The sequence below is a fragment of the Atractosteus spatula genome, chromosome 6 (assembly GCF_055471065.1).
Source record: "Atractosteus spatula isolate fAtrSpa1 chromosome 6, fAtrSpa1.hap1, whole genome shotgun sequence".
NCBI lineage: Eukaryota > Metazoa > Chordata > Actinopteri > Semionotiformes > Lepisosteidae > Atractosteus > Atractosteus spatula.
The window spans coordinates 18,351,918-18,369,464 of record NC_142711.1 but is presented as its reverse complement, the minus strand read 5'-3'; the positions used below and the strand labels follow the sequence as shown (position 1 = coordinate 18,369,464).

General features: G+C 46.8%; 5 non-coding genes across 5 annotated transcripts; 4 read left to right on the top strand and 1 right to left on the bottom strand.

Annotated features, from left to right (window-relative positions):
* The first annotated feature begins 5,232 nt into the window (after positions 1-5,232).
* trnaq-uug (transfer RNA glutamine (anticodon UUG)) lies at positions 5,233-5,304 on the top strand. Its single transcript has one exon. It is a non-coding gene; the product is annotated as a tRNA-Gln (tRNA).
* Positions 5,305-8,255: 2,951 nt separating this feature from the next.
* trnaq-uug (transfer RNA glutamine (anticodon UUG)) lies at positions 8,256-8,327 on the bottom strand. Its single transcript has one exon. It is a non-coding gene; the product is annotated as a tRNA-Gln (tRNA).
* A 277-nt stretch (positions 8,328-8,604) lies between these two features.
* Positions 8,605-8,676, top strand: trnae-cuc (transfer RNA glutamic acid (anticodon CUC)). Its single transcript has one exon. It is a non-coding gene; the product is annotated as a tRNA-Glu (tRNA).
* Positions 8,677-10,344: 1,668 nt separating this feature from the next.
* On the top strand, positions 10,345-10,416 carry trnaq-cug (transfer RNA glutamine (anticodon CUG)). Its single transcript has one exon. It is a non-coding gene; the product is annotated as a tRNA-Gln (tRNA).
* Positions 10,417-10,984: 568 nt separating this feature from the next.
* trnar-acg (transfer RNA arginine (anticodon ACG)) lies at positions 10,985-11,057 on the top strand. The gene has a single exon. It is a non-coding gene; the product is annotated as a tRNA-Arg (tRNA).
* Positions 11,058-17,547: the final 6,490 nt, after the last annotated feature.

Genomic DNA, 17,547 nt, shown 5'->3' with positions numbered 1-17,547 from the left:
TGCGCCCTGCTCCCAATCGTCTACCTGGCCCATCACTCCACCCTTGGACCACAGCACCTACACGACCATAAACACCTCAAAAAACAGACCATTGGACTCTTCACAAAAACTCTGAAAGACACCACACTGGGCAGACACCCGAACAGCACCCCAGAGAGAAACAGGAGGACTACCAGAGGAACGCCCCAGCACCCACACCCCCAACCCAGACCAGCTCAACCCACAAAGAACAGAACCAGCACCACCCTACAGCCCTCCAACCCAGACCAACGACCTAACAGGACCAGAACCAGCGCCCCACCCCATGCCCCTCACCCAGACCAGCAGCTGAACCGGACCAGAACCACAACCCCTCCCCACCCAGCACAACTACAGAGCCGGACCGAGCCCCTCCTGCACAGCTACGCCGCAGCCCTGGCCAGACCAGCAGTCCCGAGCAGTTTGGAGCTGGGAGAAATCCGGCAGCTCCTGAACCTCATCTGCACCCGGCTTATGAGCTGAACTTCCACCACCCACAGCGACAGACAAAAACCCAGCACAATACTTGTTTCTGTCGATGATGTAAATGTCCAACACAAATTTGATACAGTTCCAGAAAACAATAACAACTTGCAAAGATAATTCAAGCGATAACAATGAGATCTCTAAAGATAAGTATGTGGAACATTCAGGGTCTGGGCTCGTCAGCATTTGGGCTGAAGAGCACTGATCCTGAATTTATCAAGGATGTAAAGGAGACAGACATCATGATCCTACAGGAGACATGGTGTCGGGGAGACTTGGCTACCCACTGTCCCCCAGGCTACAAGGAGATCATGGTGCCCTCTGTCAAAAAACCCCAAATCACCCGGGGCAGAGACTCTGGGGGGATCATTGTGTGGTACAGAGCGGAGCTCAGTCACTCCATACAATTAGTAAAGAAAGAAGAGTCACGAGTTTGGCTTAAAATCAAAAGAAATACCATCTGTACAGAAAACGAGGTTTTCCTGTGTGCTGTCTACATCCCGCCCTCAGAATCCCCCTACTACAGTGAGGGAATTCTCCCCAGTCTCCACACGGAGATCGGTCACTTCCAGGGCCAGGGAAACGTGCTGCTCTATGGTGACCTCAACGCACGAACAGGCACACTGGCAGACTTCACCAGCACACAGGGAAACACTCACATATTCGGACAATCCCCTCTGTACCACACACCGGTCACCTCACACAGGTGCAGCCATGACACTACGGTCAACAGCACCGGGCGCGAGCTGCTGCAGCTCTGTCAAGGGCTGGGCCTGTACATCGTCAACGGCAGGACTAGAGGGGACTCTCTAGGCAGGTTCACCTACAGCTCAGCTCTGGGCAGCAGTGTGGTGGACTATGCCATCACCGACCTGGACCCCTCCTGTATCAGTGCCTTCACTGTCAGGCCACAAACTCCCCTCTCCGACCACAGACAGATCACACTCTACATGAAGAGAGCACACCAGTACAGAGACACACTGACACAGCCCAGCCAGCTGTATGACCTCAACCAGGCGTACAGATGGGACACAGACAGCCTGGACAGATACCAAACTGCACTGGGCGATGACGAAATTCAGACACTGATGGACACATTCCTAAACACTCCGTATCAAACCAACAAATTAGGCATCAACTTGGCCACACAAAAACTAAATCACCTATTCCACAAACTAGCATCAAAATCTAAGCTAAAAACAACTAAATCAAAAAACTACCAAAAAACAAAAGCAAAAGAAAAGTGGTTTGATACGGAGTGCAAAAACATCAGAAATGCACTACGAAAAGTCTCAAATGAAAAACACAGACAACCACACAACACAGATCTGCGACTCAGGTACTGTGACATGGTAAAACTTTACAAACACACGCTGAAAAAGAAAAGAAACACATACATAGACAAACAACTTGCAGAAATTGAGGAGTCACTAAATCAGAACTGTTTCTGGGAGAAGTGGAACAACTTAAACAAATCAAAACCAGAAGAATTGGCCATCCAAAATGGAACAATCTGGCAAACATACTTTGAAAATCTCTATGAAAAGCTCCCAAATACAAATCAATCAGACCAAAACACCATTTATGAAAAACTCAAAATTTTGGAATTGGCTATCAAAGACAACCAAAACCCCTTAGACTCCCCAATCACTGAGCAGGAGCTACTGGACAAACTCCAGGCCCTCAGACCACGCAAAGCCTGTGGCCATGATGGTGTCATAAATGAGATGCTGAGACACAGCAGCCCAAAGTTGCAACAAGCCCTGCTCAAACTCCTCAATCTCATCATGACAGCCGGATGTTTCCCCGAGGCCTGGAACCAAGGACTGATCACGCCCATCTATAAGAGTGGAGATAAACTCGATCCCAGCAACTACCGGGGCATCTGTGTGAACAGTAACCTGGGGAAGGTATTCTGCAGTATCCTGAATACACGAATACTGGCCTTCCTTACCGAACACAATGTCCTGAGTAAAAGTCAGATTGGCTTCTTGCCAGATCACCGCACATCTGATCACATTTACACCCTACACACACTGATAGACAAACACGTCCACCAAAAACACAAAGGAAAAATTTTTGCCTGCTTTGTCGATTTCAAAAAAGCATTTGACTCGATTTGGCATGAGAGATTGTTTTATAAACTACTCCAAAATGGCATAGGGGGCAAAGTGTACGACATCATTAAATCAATGTATTCAGAGAGCAAATGTGCAGTGAAAATTGGAAACAAAAGGACTAAATTCTTCACCCAAGGCCGCGGGGTGAGACAGGGCTGCAGCCTGAGCCCAACACTGTTCAATATCTATATCAATGAATTAGCAGGAATGTTGGAGCAGTCTGCAGCTCCTGGTCTCACACTACACGACACAGAAATCAAGTTCCTGCTCTACGCAGATGACCTGGTCCTGCTGTCGCCCACAGAACAGGGGCTGCAGCAGAACCTGGCACTGCTGGAGCAGTACTGTCAGACCTGGGCACTGACAGTCAATCTGGACAAGACCAGAGTTATGGTTTTCCAGAAGAAAGCCAGACCTCAGGGAAACAGGTACAAATTCACACTCAACAACAACACATTGGAGCACACATCCAGCTACACATATCTCGGTCTCACCATCAGCTCTTCCGGGAGTTTTGACCTGGCAGTGAAGGCACTGAGGGAGAAGGCACTCAGGGCTTTCTACGCAATAAGAAGGAGGCTCTTCAACATCAACCCACCAACAAGAATCTGGCTCCAAATATTTGAAAGTGTAATCCAACCCATTGCCCTCTACGGCAGTGAAGTGTGGGGTCCCCTCACAGACCAGGATTACACCCAATGGGACAAACACCCCACAGAAACTCTGCACATGGAGATCTGTAGAAACATCCTCCGTGCGCAGAGAAGAACTCCTAACAACGGGTGCAGGGCCGAATTAGGCCAGTACCCACTATTGATAAACATACAGAAAAGAATATTCAAGTATTGGCTACACCTAAAAAACAGTGACCAAAATTCCTACCACCACAAAGCCCTGCTGAGCCAAGAGCTGAGCCCAAAACAGAGCCCCCTGAGCCACACCGACACTAACCAGCCTCAGGACAGCACTGCTAGAGCACCACAACCCAGACTCAACCACATCACAGCACAGATCAAACAGCAATATCTCACACACTGGGACACACACACACAAACACAACATAAACTGGAATGTTACAGAACCTTAAACAGACAATACACACTAGCTGAATATTTGACCAAAATAAAAAATAACAAACAGAAACAGACCCTGACGAAGTACAGGCTCAGTGACCACAACCTGGCCATAGAAACTGGGCGACACAGGCAGACCTGGCTGTCCAGAGAGGACAGGCTGTGCTCCCACTGCCAGCGGGGAGAAATAGAGACAGAGGTGCACTTCCTACTGCACTGTGACAGATACTCTGGGATTAGAGAAACATTCTTCCCGAAATTCAGAAATATAATCCCAGAGTTCCCACACCTGCCAGAATCACAACGGGTCCCAATCCTACTGGGAGAGGGAGGAGGGAACTCAGTTGAACTGGCAGCCCAGTATGTGATCTCCTGTCACAGCCTGAGGAACAGTGAGTCTGTCTCCCAGTAATGCTCCAGCCGCCTACAGAATATGTCAATATTGTATAATATGTCTTTGTTGTAAATGTCTGTAATATGTCTGTAGATTTTATTTTACTTCTATTTTTGTTTGTTTGGTTAGGATTCGGCGCTCTCACCGCCGCGGCCCGGGTTCGATTCCCGGTCAGGGAAGGGCTCCTTTTCCCTCCTGACGGAGATACCTCCTTGAACCACGTCTGTTAACTATCACCACAAAATAACCTTCGAGCCCCAGATACTGCGCTCTGGGTCATTTGTGAGTGGAAAGAGCGCTCAAGTAGTCAACTTGGTTACACGTGTTTGCTACATCTTGTGTTTTAAAATAACGTCTCTTTAAACCAAAGTGTTTATGTGTCGAGCTGAAATTATGCTTGATTACGATATCAAAGAAAAACCGCTTTCTTCCAAAATATCACATAGTTTTCACATCTTCCAGACTGCTTCTCTCTTCTAGTACTAAAGCAGACCAGAGAGTCGGAATGTAACTTCTTTCATCAAGCAAAGCACCTGAAGACCCTAAAATAGTAAAAACACACCTGTAAAAAAGAAAACAAAGCAGAAAATAGGATGAGAATTCCGAACTCAAGTTCAAGAGCTCATCATTGTTAACCTAAAGTTATATTTACGGTCTCATCTACACTTGTAAGATTAACAAAAAGCTCGCCTCATTAAGAAAAAGTATTGGAATTACGGGGCGGTATTGGAATGAACTCACGAAATGTTTGTCTCCAGCCACTCGCTGTAAAGTGTTGCAATTTCTCTTAAGAGTGTTCCCATACTGCTACAAAAATGTCGAGTACCCGTGAGGTCAAATGACAGAGAAACGCTTGAAACAAGACTGCAGAAACGAGTTAAAAACCTGACGTCGAAGTGAGATTGAAATGACCAGGAACACCGCACGAATTTGGGCTGAATGTGTGAGAAAAGGGGTGCTTTTTAAGTGGGAGTGCGGACGTGTCTATAAGACTGAAAGCGGACGGAACCGTTTGTAGAGCTCAGATGCACAGCGGCTACAGCAGAGCTTCGACGTCACACAGACACCGGAGTCTCACGCAGACAAATTACACACGCAGAAGATCTCATTATGGATCTTTAAAGCTCTTTCACAAGCTAGCGGTTCCATGGTGTAATGGTTAGCACTCTGGACTTTGAATCCAGTGATCCGAGTTCAAATCTCGGTGGAACCTGAGCCGGGTATCCTTCTTACTCTGACTACGGATCAGAAGATTGTGGGTTCGATTCCTTCCTGGCTTGTCGTTCTTTTAAACACATCGGGCTGCTCACTAGCACATTGCCTTCTGTTCAAAGTTGGTGGTCTTAGCCAATCAAGGCCCGTTTCGCTACCATAAATTGTCCAATCACAGTGTCCGCTCTCATTTTAGGTAGTTTTCGCCCAATCACAGCGCTCCCTGCTGCTAAGATATGGGTCTGGAGTTCAGCCAAACAAGTGCTGGTTTGTCACTCACATGGTTTTTCAATTCAGACGCGCCAGGAGTACCGATTGCTCTATCTTTGTTCTTTGTCCGCTTTAAAATATTCTTATTTGCAAGCGGTCTGTCACACAAACAGAAATCGGTGCGCGGTACTTTAACACACCTGGTATTGGATTCAGTGGGAGCTACTTCTGCTTCGTATTAAAAAATGGATAATATGTAAATAAAGGTTTGTCGATTTCAGTGTTCTGTGTTTTTACGAGTTCCATACTTAGTTGACTTTATGGTTTTGATTTTGAGTCTTTATAATATTAAGTCTGTCTTTCTCATTTTTCTTCGTCTTGTAAAGTTACATGGATTTTGAAACTGTGCTAAAAATGTGCGCGGGGACACTCATCTGTTTATACCAGCAGTAACTTCGAAACCGTTACTGTCAAAATACAGCTACGGTACCTTTTTCGGGAGTTGAAAACAGAGAAGTTCTCGATGATATGGCAAAATGTAAAAGTCCAGCATCTGTTATAGTCACCCTTTAAGCCGTCAATGTTACACATTCCACACGCGTCTCTGTCCCGTCTCGCATTCCCACGCGAACCGTGTTTAACAAACGCTCACGCCGCGAGTAATACCCTCCCCCCCTCAATCACCGTTCACTCCCGTCACTATTTCAGTTCCCCTCTTTCCTCACTTCGCGCTCACTCTTGCGGGTTCTCCTCGAGTTCGCGTTATTTCACTGCTAGTTTCCACTCGGTGTTTGATCTTCTAGCCTGCCCCTCGATTTCGACTTTGTCTTGAGTTTCGGGTTGTTGCTCTCTGGTTGTCTTTCTCGTTTTCCGACCTTCTTGCTTGCTTCCTGGTATACGTTTTGCTTCGCGATTTGGATTGGTGTTCCCTCTCGCTCCTGAGTCCTGCACAGGATCCATACCTCCTACCTGCCCGCTCTTACAATCAATCTCTAAAGGCCTGGAGCAGCGAAACTATATACAGTTCTACGGGTGGCATGTTCACATAACGTATTTAGTAACCATTCAAGAGAGAAATCACGCTGTCAGGTGCCTGTCCTCCTCTTTCCCTGCTTTTGTTCTCCTGCTACGTTACCTTTGCTTATGCCCTGTTTTTCTCACACCTGAAGAAGGCTCCACGGACGAAACGCTGTGTTTTCTTTCTTCTCTTTTCAGCATGGAATAAACCTATTACTTGTTCCTTTGCAGCCTACGCATGCTGACGCAGCTACCCACCCGAACTACTACATCCACACGGAGGCCAGTATCTTGCAGACTAGTTAATATATTATTTGGAGATCGTCTCAGCTATGAGCTCTATTCCGACAAAAAACTTGCAGAACAAAGTTTGAGACCAGCTGATCTTGATCTTTGAGCTGTGCTGAAGGCTCAGCATTGTTGTTGTTCTAATTAGCAAAAATTACAGGGGGCTCTAAAATCAGAACACTTCAATTGATCAAATCAGTCGGTTAATTTGTGGGCCATAATTATTACTTTTTATGTCTCGTGTCAGGATATAACTGAATGTGCCAGGCAGTGTAATGTTATTTTTAAAGTAAGGATGGCGTTTCTGTTAAAATACATCAGATAGTCTTTTTGCATGTGTTTGAATGTCAAGGACTGCTTCCTCAGCTTTGTAATTCAAAAACAAATGAAAATAGAAGTAAAGCCTCCTTGTCGATATAAGGGTTATTACAAGTGTTCAATTGGCTTTGTGCTTTGGTTTAGATTTTGTTTCCTTGTAAGCATGACATTTCAATGCTCGCTGCTTGGGGATACAAGACAGACTGGAGAATGCGGGCATCGATCTCGCTACCTCTCGCATGCTAAGCGATACCTGAAGAAGTACAGGCTCAGTGACCACAGCCTGGCCATAGAAACTGGGCGACACAGGCAGACCTGGCTGCCCAGAGAGGACAGGCTGTGCTCCCACTGCCAGCGGGGAGAAACAGAGACAGAGATGCACTTTCTGCTGCACTGTGACAAATATTCTAGGATTAGACAAACATTCCTGCCCAAATTTAGAAATCTGATCCCAGAATCCCCACACCTGCCAGAATCACAACAAGTCTCAATCTTACTGGGAGAGGGAGGAGGGAACTCAGGTGAACTGGCAGCCCAGTATGTGATCTCCTGTCACAGCCTGAGGAACAGTGAGTCTGTCTCACAAAAAATGCTGCATATGTTTATATGTAAATGTCTTATGTCTAAATTAAGATGTAAATGTCTTTGGACCTTTTCATGTTAACTGTATTTGTTTTACTTTGACAATGCTGATTTATTCATTGGTCTTGCCAACAAAGCACCTTGAAATGAATTGAATTGACTGAGCAGCACATGATTGGCTACAATCTCAGCCAGAATCTTGACAGCAGGGTGCGCTGTGATTGAGCAAAAACTCTCAAGAATGAACATCTTCCTTACTCTGCTTCTCTCTTTCAGTAGGACAGCAGACCGTGTTGGGTGAGCAGATCACAGATTTAAAAAAAAAAGCTTCTTTCATCAAGCAAAGTACCTGAACTTGACTCTGGAATCATAAAAGCACACCTGTAATGAAGCAATGAAACCTCAAATCAGGAGAGTTTCCTACATAAATTCAAGAAGTGATCGATTTTAACTTAACGCTACATTGAAGGTTTCATTGCTACACTTAATATTAACAAAACGCTCACCCGACAAAGAAGTAAGAAAGATACACTGCTGAGGTTCCACCGAGATTTGAACTCGGATCGCTGGATTCAAAGTCCAGAGTGCTAACCATTACACCACGGAACCAATGAGATTAGATGTCTAAAATCTGAAAACGTAAATAAAACACGGAAAAATAATCCCACAAACCTTCGAGTATCAAGACGTCTCGCTGTGCAAAAAAGTCTTTGTATCAAATAGATCTCATTTTCACTTTCTTACACACAGCAGCTCTCAGTGTCGCTGCTGTCGCTACACAGACTGTAAAAGGGTGTCGATCGCTCTCTGTGTCCTATGAAGACCACCGGCGCGAATCCAGGTTATCGCTGTCTTCTCTTCGCACACAGGGAGAGAGCCAACCGTTTCCCTGGTGGTCTAGTGGTTAGGATTCGGCGCTCTCACCGCTGCGGCCCGGGTTCGATTCCCGGTCAGGGAAGAGTCCCCTTTTCCCTCCTGACGCAGATACCTACTGTACTTGAACCACGTCTCTTAACTATCACCACAAAATAACCTTCGAGCTGCAGATACTCCGCTCCTGCGCTCTGAGTCATTTGTGAGTGGAAAGAGCACTCAAGTAGTCAACTTGATTACACGTGTTTTCTACATTTTGTGTTTTAAAATACGAAATCAAAGAAAAACCGCTTTCTTCCAAAATATCACACCGTTTTCACATCTTCCAGACTGCTTCTCTCTTCTAGTTCTAAAGCAGACCAGAGAGTCAGATTGTAACTTCTTTCATCAAGCAAAGCACCTGAAGACCCTAAAATAGTAAAAACACACGTGTAATAAAGCAAACAAAGCAGAAAATAGGATGAGAATTTCGAAATCAAGTTCAAGAGCTCATCATTGTTAACCTAAAGTTATATTTACGGTCTCATCTACACTTGTAAGATTAACAAGCTTAAGCTCGCCTCATTAAGAAAAAGTATTGGAATTACAGGGCGGTATTGGAATGAACTCACGAAATGTTTGTCTCCAGCCAGTCGCTGTAAAGTGTTGCAATTTCTCTTTAGAGTCTTCCCATACTGCTACAAAAATCTCGAGTACCCGTGAAGTCAAATGACAGAGAAACGCTTGAAACAAGACTGCAGAAACGAGTTAAAAACCTGACGTCGAAGTGAGATTGAAATGACCAGGAACACCGCACGAATTTAGGCTGAAATTGAAAATAGCGCATCTCAGAGGTTGGTTGAAAGCTTAATAAAGGCTGAAGCAATAGCTCCCTGTGTTGGTTGTCTTCAAGTGTGATCGTCCCGTTTTTACAGATAAAGTATCCAGTGTGTCGACTCCCCCTGATAGAGTGGCTGATAATCACAGACTCAACGGAGACGGTGGATTTTCTCACTGTGTGTGAAGAGAAGACAGCGGTAACTGGGATTCGCGCCGGTGATCTTAATAAGACAGAGAGCGATCGACACGCTTTTACAGTTTGTGTACCGACAGCAGCGACACTGAGAGCTGCTGTGTGTAAGAAAGAGGAAATACGATCTGTTTGGTACAAAATGGGTACCGAGACGCTTTGAGATTTTTTTTCAGATTTTAGGAGATCGTTCTCTTAGCACTCAGGGAGATGGCTGACAGCGAGTCCGGCGTGTCTGAGAGACCGATCCCCACGGAAAGTGAAACTTTATTGATACAATTGACGCAGGAGCACAAGGGAAGACCCCACATGAGAGAATCCACCCACAAGTAAACTTGGTTCTCTTCAGGAGCTCACATGCTGCTGATGATATTTGCGTGTAAAACAGATTTTCTTCTTGTATTTAGATACAAAGACTCGAGTTCAACGGTCCTTGTGTGCGTCTCGGGTGAGTCCGTTTCTAACAAAACTCTTTAGTGTTTTAGTTTTTAATGGGATGGAAGCACCGTATCGGACTAACAGAAATAATCCAGTTAAACAACAGTGAAGTGCTCTTCCACATGACTGCTTGAGCGCTCTTTCCTCTCACAAATGACCCAGAGCGCAGGAGCAAAGTATCTGGAGCCCGATGGTTAGTGATCGGTGATTGTTAAGCGGGATTGGGACGTGTCTGTGAGACTGAAAGCGGACGGAACAGTTTGCAGGGCTCAGATGGACAGCTGCTACATCAGAATGTAGCACAGCGGTTCCATGGTGTAATGGTTAGCACTCTGGACTCTGAATCCAGCGATCCGAGTTCAAATCTCGGTGGAACCTGTGAGGTGTGTTTTTCTTACATCTTCATCGGTGTAAAAAAGAAACCTTTAATGTATCGTTAAGTTAAAATCGATCACTTCCTGAACTTATGTACAAAACTCTCCTGATTTCGGCTCTCATTGCTTCATTACAGGTGTGCTTTTAGGATTCCAGAGCCGTTCAGGTAATTTTCATTGATGAAGGAAGCTTTTTTTTCCGAATCTGTGATCTGCTCGCCCAACAGGGTCTGCTGTCCTTCTGATTTATGTTTAAAAGGTCACAACTGAATAATAATAAAGGTCACAACTGAAAAATATTTCCAACTGCTCAACTGAGTGAAACAACAACAGGACCTAAGATTACACTAATTAAAGAGATAACTAAAGTCTGGAATACGTGACAGCTGTATGGTGTTTTGGAAGAAAACGGTTTTTCTTTGATGTCGAACTCAAGCGGAGTTTCAACGTTACACATAGATTTCGACAAAATGTAGAAAACGCGTGTATCCAAGTTAGAAAAGTTGGAGCGGGGCGATGCCGTACTAGTAGCGGCGCTGAGCTCACTGTGGTGCGGTGCAGCTGTGTCAGCGGGGCCAGTGGCGCAATGGATAACGCGTCTGACTACGGATCAGAAGATTGTAGGTTCGACTCCTGCCTGGCTCGTCTTTCTTTTAAACACATCGGGCTGCTCACTAGCACATCTGTTCATTGTTGATAGCCATAACCAATCAAGACCCGTATCGCTAACAAGAATTGTCCAATCACAGTGTCCGCTCTCATGTTAGGTAGTTTTCGCCCAATCACAGCGCTCCCTGCTGCCAAGATATGGGTCTGGAGTTCAGCCAAGCAAGTGCTGGTTTGTCACTCACATGGTTTTTCAATTTAGACCCGCCAGGAGTACCGATTGTTCTATTTTCGTTCTTTGTCCGCTTTAAAATATTCGTCTTATTTGTCAAGCTATCTGTCACACAAACAGAAATCGGTGCGCGGTATTTTAACACACCTGGTGTTTGTATTCAGTGGGAGCTACTTCTGCTTCGTATTCAAAAATGGATAACATGTAAATAAAGGCTTGTCGATTTCAGTGTTTTGTGTTTTTACTAGTTCCATACTTAGTTGACTTTATGCTTTTGATTTTGAGTCTTTATAATATTAAGTATGGCTTTCTCATTTATCTTCGTCTTGTAAAGTTCCAAAATCCATGTAACTGTGCTAAAAATGTGCGCGGGGACACTCATCTGTTTATACCCGCAGTAACTTCGAAACCGTTACTGTCAAAATACAGCTACGGTGCCTTTTTCGGGAGTAGAAAGCAGAGAAGTTCTCGATGATATGGCAAAATGTAAAAGAGGAAAACCCGCAGCCTCATGGACCAGCAGCAACCCCTCATTGTATAAGGCTGTTGTTTTGTTATTGGGGCATGCTTATACATTATTTTTAAGCTAATACGATTTTTATAACCGGATTTTGGAGCAAATTTCACACATTGATGATTCAACCTTGTTTTGAGGTTTGGTTGCTGCTGTCTGGTTGTCTTTCTCGTTTTCCGACCTTCTTGCTTGCTTCCTGGTATACGTTTTGCTTCGCGATGTGGATTGGTGTTCCCTCTCGCTCCTGAGTCCTGCACAGGATCCATACTTCCTACCTGCCCGCTCTTACAATCAATCTCTAAATCGCTAAAAACTCACACCGAAGAGCTCGGTCTCTTAGACACGTCCGGACTCGCTCCCAACCATCACCCTGCGGGTCTGAGAGAATGATCTCCTAAAATGTGAAAACGAAAATAAGTCACGGAAAAATAATCCCACAAACACCTTCGAGTATCAAGACGTTTCGCTATGCAACAAGGTCTTTGTTCCAAGCAGATCGTATTTTCTCTTTCTTACACACAGCAGCTCTCAGTGTCGCTGCTGTCGCTACACAGACTGTAAAAGCGTGTCGATCGCTCTCTGTGTCCTATTAAGACCACCGGCGCGAATCCAGGTTACCGCTGTCTTCTCTTCACACACAGTGAAACAAGAAGGAAAGGGAAAATAGAAGCAGCATCAGGAGAAGCCAAGAACTCAGCCACCAACACGAAAAACACCTGGTAAGCCCTGTTCTTTCTTCTCCTTTCTTGAAGAGGCCTCTAAAAAATTGAACTGCTTTGCTAGATAAAAGTTTAAAAAGTCTTTAGAAAAAGTTACCTTAAAGTTTAAATTAAACAAAATACCACTTGGGCCCACTACACTCAAAAGGCCAAAGTTGAAGAACCTGTTCCCAAGCAACAGGGGGCTGATTGTATTCAAAACGCCCGAGCCAGGCCGTCTGTTTGCTCTTCTCACCTGGGCCCATTGTATTTAAAAGAGGAAGATGAGTACAGAGCAGAATACAGCCCCACTGGAGCAGCCCTGCCCCCTCAGCACAGTACTCCAGTACCCTGAGGACGTGAAAACCGTTAAGACCAGGAAACAGTACAAAGACTCCTGGATGAAAGAAAACCCAGAGACCCTCATTGCTGACTACTGCCAGGCAGGAGAAAAACACGTAAAAACCAACCTGCTCTTTTTTACTGAGCATCCGAATGCCTGGCACACAGCTGTGTGTAAGAATTATACAAACACCACCAGAAGGGGCATCAGCAAAGGCAGGCAAATCTCCATAGGGGGCGACAGCGAGGTAGAAGACACTGTCCTGACTGTCAACACCTACCACAATGGTACAGTGATGATACAGGGCAGTGAGGCCGCTCTGGAGCTTTTCGAGGAAAAGTTCACAGACCTTAAAACACAGGCCGACCTGGAGAAACCTCCCCCAGAAACAGGAGAAAAACCCAGCAGCCTGATGCCCACAGCACCGGAGAGTTCAGCTCCACCTGTTTTAGAGCCCACAAACACAACCTCAGCCACAGAACAGCCCAGCAAGAGTGTAGCCCTCGGCAACACAGAAACACACCACCCGGACACACACAGCCCACACCAACCCCCCTGTGACCACAGCACAGTGCGCCTCCTGAGAGAGAAACTCTCTGCTCTGGAGCTGGACTTCACTGAGTTCAAGGAGCTGATGCTGGGGAGACTCACAGAGGGGCAGACAGCACAACAGCTAAGAGACGAGGTTAACAAACACAAGAATGAATGTAAAACCTCCAACAAACAGCTCAGGGCACAGATGGAGGAGCTGCTGCAGGACAACAGTAAGCTGCAGTCGGAAGTAGCAGAGCTGAGAGAGGAGCTGCAGCTCGCGGAGAGGACAAGCAAGACTCTCAAAGACCAGCTGAGGAAACTCACTACTTCCCACTGCAGCCCGGACTGCAACAGAACAGCCCTGAGACCCAGAACACACAACACACAACACCCACCCCCAACCCGCAAAGACACACCCACCTCCACACAACCTGACACCCCTACAACCCCCACCACCAACTCCCACTTACCCAGTACCCCCACCGTAGCAAACACCACACCCACTGCACCCCCCGGCACCCCAAATCCCCTCACAACTCCACTGCCCAAAAGCACATCCACCTTGCCGAACACTCAGGGTGACCCACACACACACCCGGCCCCACCCAACTCCTCCACCTCACACACTGCACCCCCCCAAGCAGCCGCCCGCCCGGCAGCACAGCGCCCCTCCAGCAGACTGGACACCAGAGGCAGACGCATGGAAGTAGCCCTTCTCATCGACTCCAACGGGAGGTACATCGATGAGCACAGGCTCTTCCCAGGATTACAAACAGCAAAGCTCTGGTGTCCGACGACAGAGAAGGCCCTGCAGCTGCTGTCCAGGTCGGTACTGGGAGCCCCTCAGCACATCATCATCCACACCGGCACCAACGACCTGAGGACCCAGAGGGAGCAGGTGGCCCAGTCCATCAGGAGAGTGGCAGAGAGGGCCATACAGGAGTTCCCTCGCGCCCGAATTGTCATCTCCACCCTGCTGCCGAGACAGGACGAGCAGCACCACACCATCCAGAGAATCAATGCCGAGATCTCACGGTGCTGCGCCCTGCTCCCAATCGTCTACCTGGCCCATCACTCCACCCTTGGACCACAGCACCTACACGACCATAAACACCTCAAAAAACAGACCATTGGACTCTTCACAAAAACTCTGAAAGACACCACACTGGGCAGACACCCGAACAGCACCCCAGAGAGAAACAGGAGGACTACCAGAGGAACGCCCCAGCACCCACACCCCCAACCCAGACCAGCTCAACCCACAAAGAACAGAACCAGCACCACCCTACAGCCCTCCAACCCAGACCAACGACCTAACAGGACCAGAACCAGCGCCCCACCCCATGCCCCTCACCCAGACCAGCAGCTGAACCGGACCAGAACCACAACCCCTCCCCACCCAGCACAACTACAGAGCCGGACCGAGCCCCTCCTGCACAGCTACGCCGCAGCCCTGGCCAGACCAGCAGTCCCGAGCGGTTTGGAGCTGGGAGAAATCCGGCAGCTCCTGAACCTCATCTGCACCCGGCTTATGAGCTGAACTTCCACCACCCACAGCGACAGACAAAAACCCAGCACAATACTTGTTTCTGTCGATGATGTAAATGTCCAACACAAATTTGATACAGTTCCAGAAAACAATAACAACTTGCAAAGATAATTCAAGCGATAACAATGAGATCTCTAAAGATAAGTATGTGGAACATTCAGGGTCTGGGCTCGTCAGCATTTGGGCTGAAGAGCACTGATCCTGAATTTATCAAGGATGTAAAGGAGACAGACATCATGATCCTACAGGAGACATGGTGTCGGGGAGACTTGGCTACCCACTGTCCCCCAGGCTACAAGGAGATCATGGTGCCCTCTGTCAAAAAACCCCAAATCACCCGGGGCAGAGACTCTGGGGGGATCATTGTGTGGTACAGAGCGGAGCTCAGTCACTCCATACAATTAGTAAAGAAAGAAGAGTCACGAGTTTGGCTTAAAATCAAAAGAAATACCATCTGTACAGAAAACGAGGTTTTCCTGTGTGCTGTCTACATCCCGCCCTCAGAATCCCCCTACTACAGTGAGGGAATTCTCCCCAGTCTCCACACGGAGATCGGTCACTTCCAGGGCCAGGGAAACGTGCTGCTCTATGGTGACCTCAACGCACGAACAGGCACACTGGCAGACTTCACCAGCACACAGGGAAACACTCACATATTCGGACAATCCCCTCTGTACCACACACCGGTCACCTCACACAGGTGCAGCCATGACACTACGGTCAACAGCACCGGGCGCGAGCTGCTGCAGCTCTGTCAAGGGCTGGGCCTGTACATCGTCAACGGCAGGACTAGAGGGGACTCTCTAGGCAGGTTCACCTACAGCTCAGCTCTGGGCAGCAGTGTGGTGGACTATGCCATCACCGACCTGGACCCCTCCTGTATCAGTGCCTTCACTGTCAGGCCACAAACTCCCCTCTCCGACCACAGCCAGATCACACTCTACATGAAGAGAGCACACCAGTACAGAGACACACTGACACAGCCCAGCCAGCTGTATGACCTCAACCAGGCGTACAGATGGGACACAGACAGCCTGGACAGATACCAAACTGCACTGGGCGATGACGAAATTCAGACACTGATGGACACATTCCTAAACACTCCGTATCAAACCAACAAATTAGGCATCAACTTGGCCACACAAAAACTAAATCACCTATTCCACAAACTAGCATCAAAATCTAAGCTAAAAACAACTAAATCAAAAAACTACCAAAAAACAAAAGCAAAAGAAAAGTGGTTTGATACGGAGTGCAAAAACATCAGAAATGCACTACGAAAAGTCTCAAATGAAAAACACAGACAACCACACAACACAGATCTGCGACTCAGGTACTGTGACATGGTAAAACTTTACAAACACACGCTGAAAAAGAAAAGAAACACATACATAGACAAACAACTTGCAGAAATTGAGGAGTCACTAAATCAGAACTGTTTCTGGGAGAAGTGGAACAACTTAAACAAATCAAAACCAGAAGAATTGGCCATCCAAAATGGAACAATCTGGCAAACATACTTTGAAAATCTCTATGAAAAGCTCCCAAATACAAATCAATCAGACCAAAACACCATTTATGAAAAACTCAAAATTTTGGAATTGGCTATCAAAGACAACCAAAACCCCTTAGACTCCCCAATCACTGAGCAGGAGCTACTGGACAAACTCCAGGCCCTCAGACCACGCAAAGCCTGTGGCCATGATGGTGTCATAAATGAGATGCTGAGACACAGCAGCCCAAAGTTGCAACAAGCCCTGCTCAAACTCCTCAATCTCATCATGACAGCCGGATGTTTCCCCGAGGCCTGGAACCAAGGACTGATCACGCCCATCTATAAGAGTGGAGATAAACTCGATCCCAGCAACTACCGGGGCATCTGTGTGAACAGTAACCTGGGGAAGGTATTCTGCAGTATCCTGAATACACGAATACTGGCCTTCCTTACCGAACACAATGTCCTGAGTAAAAGTCAGATTGGCTTCTTGCCAGATCACCGCACATCTGATCACATTTACACCCTACACACACTGATAGACAAACACGTCCACCAAAAACACAAAGGAAAAATTTTTGCCTGCTTTGTCGATTTCAAAAAAGCATTTGACTCGATTTGGCATGAGAGATTGTTTTATAAACTACTCCAAAGTGGCATAGGGGGCAAAGTGTACGACATCATTAAATCAATGTATTCAGAGAGCAAATGTGCAGTGAAAATTGGAAACAAAAGGACTAAATTCTTCACCCAAGGCCGCGGGGTGAGACAGGGCTGCAGCCTGAGCCCAACACTGTTCAATATCTATATCAATGAATTAGCAGGAATGTTGGAGCAGTCTGCAGCTCCTGGTCTCACACTACACGACACAGAAATCAAGTTCCTGCTCTACGCAGATGACCTGGTCCTGCTGTCGCCCACAGAACAGGGGCTGCAGCAGAACCTGGCACTGCTGGAGCAGTACTGTCAGACCTGGGCACTGACAGTCAATCTGGACAAGACCAGAGTTATGGTTTTCCAGAAGAAAGCCAGACCTCAGGGAAACAGGTACAAATTCACACTCAACAACAACACATTGGAGCACACATCCAGCTACACATATCTCGGTCTCACCATCAGCTCTTCCGGGAGTTTTGACCTGGCAGTGAAGGCACTGAGGGAGAA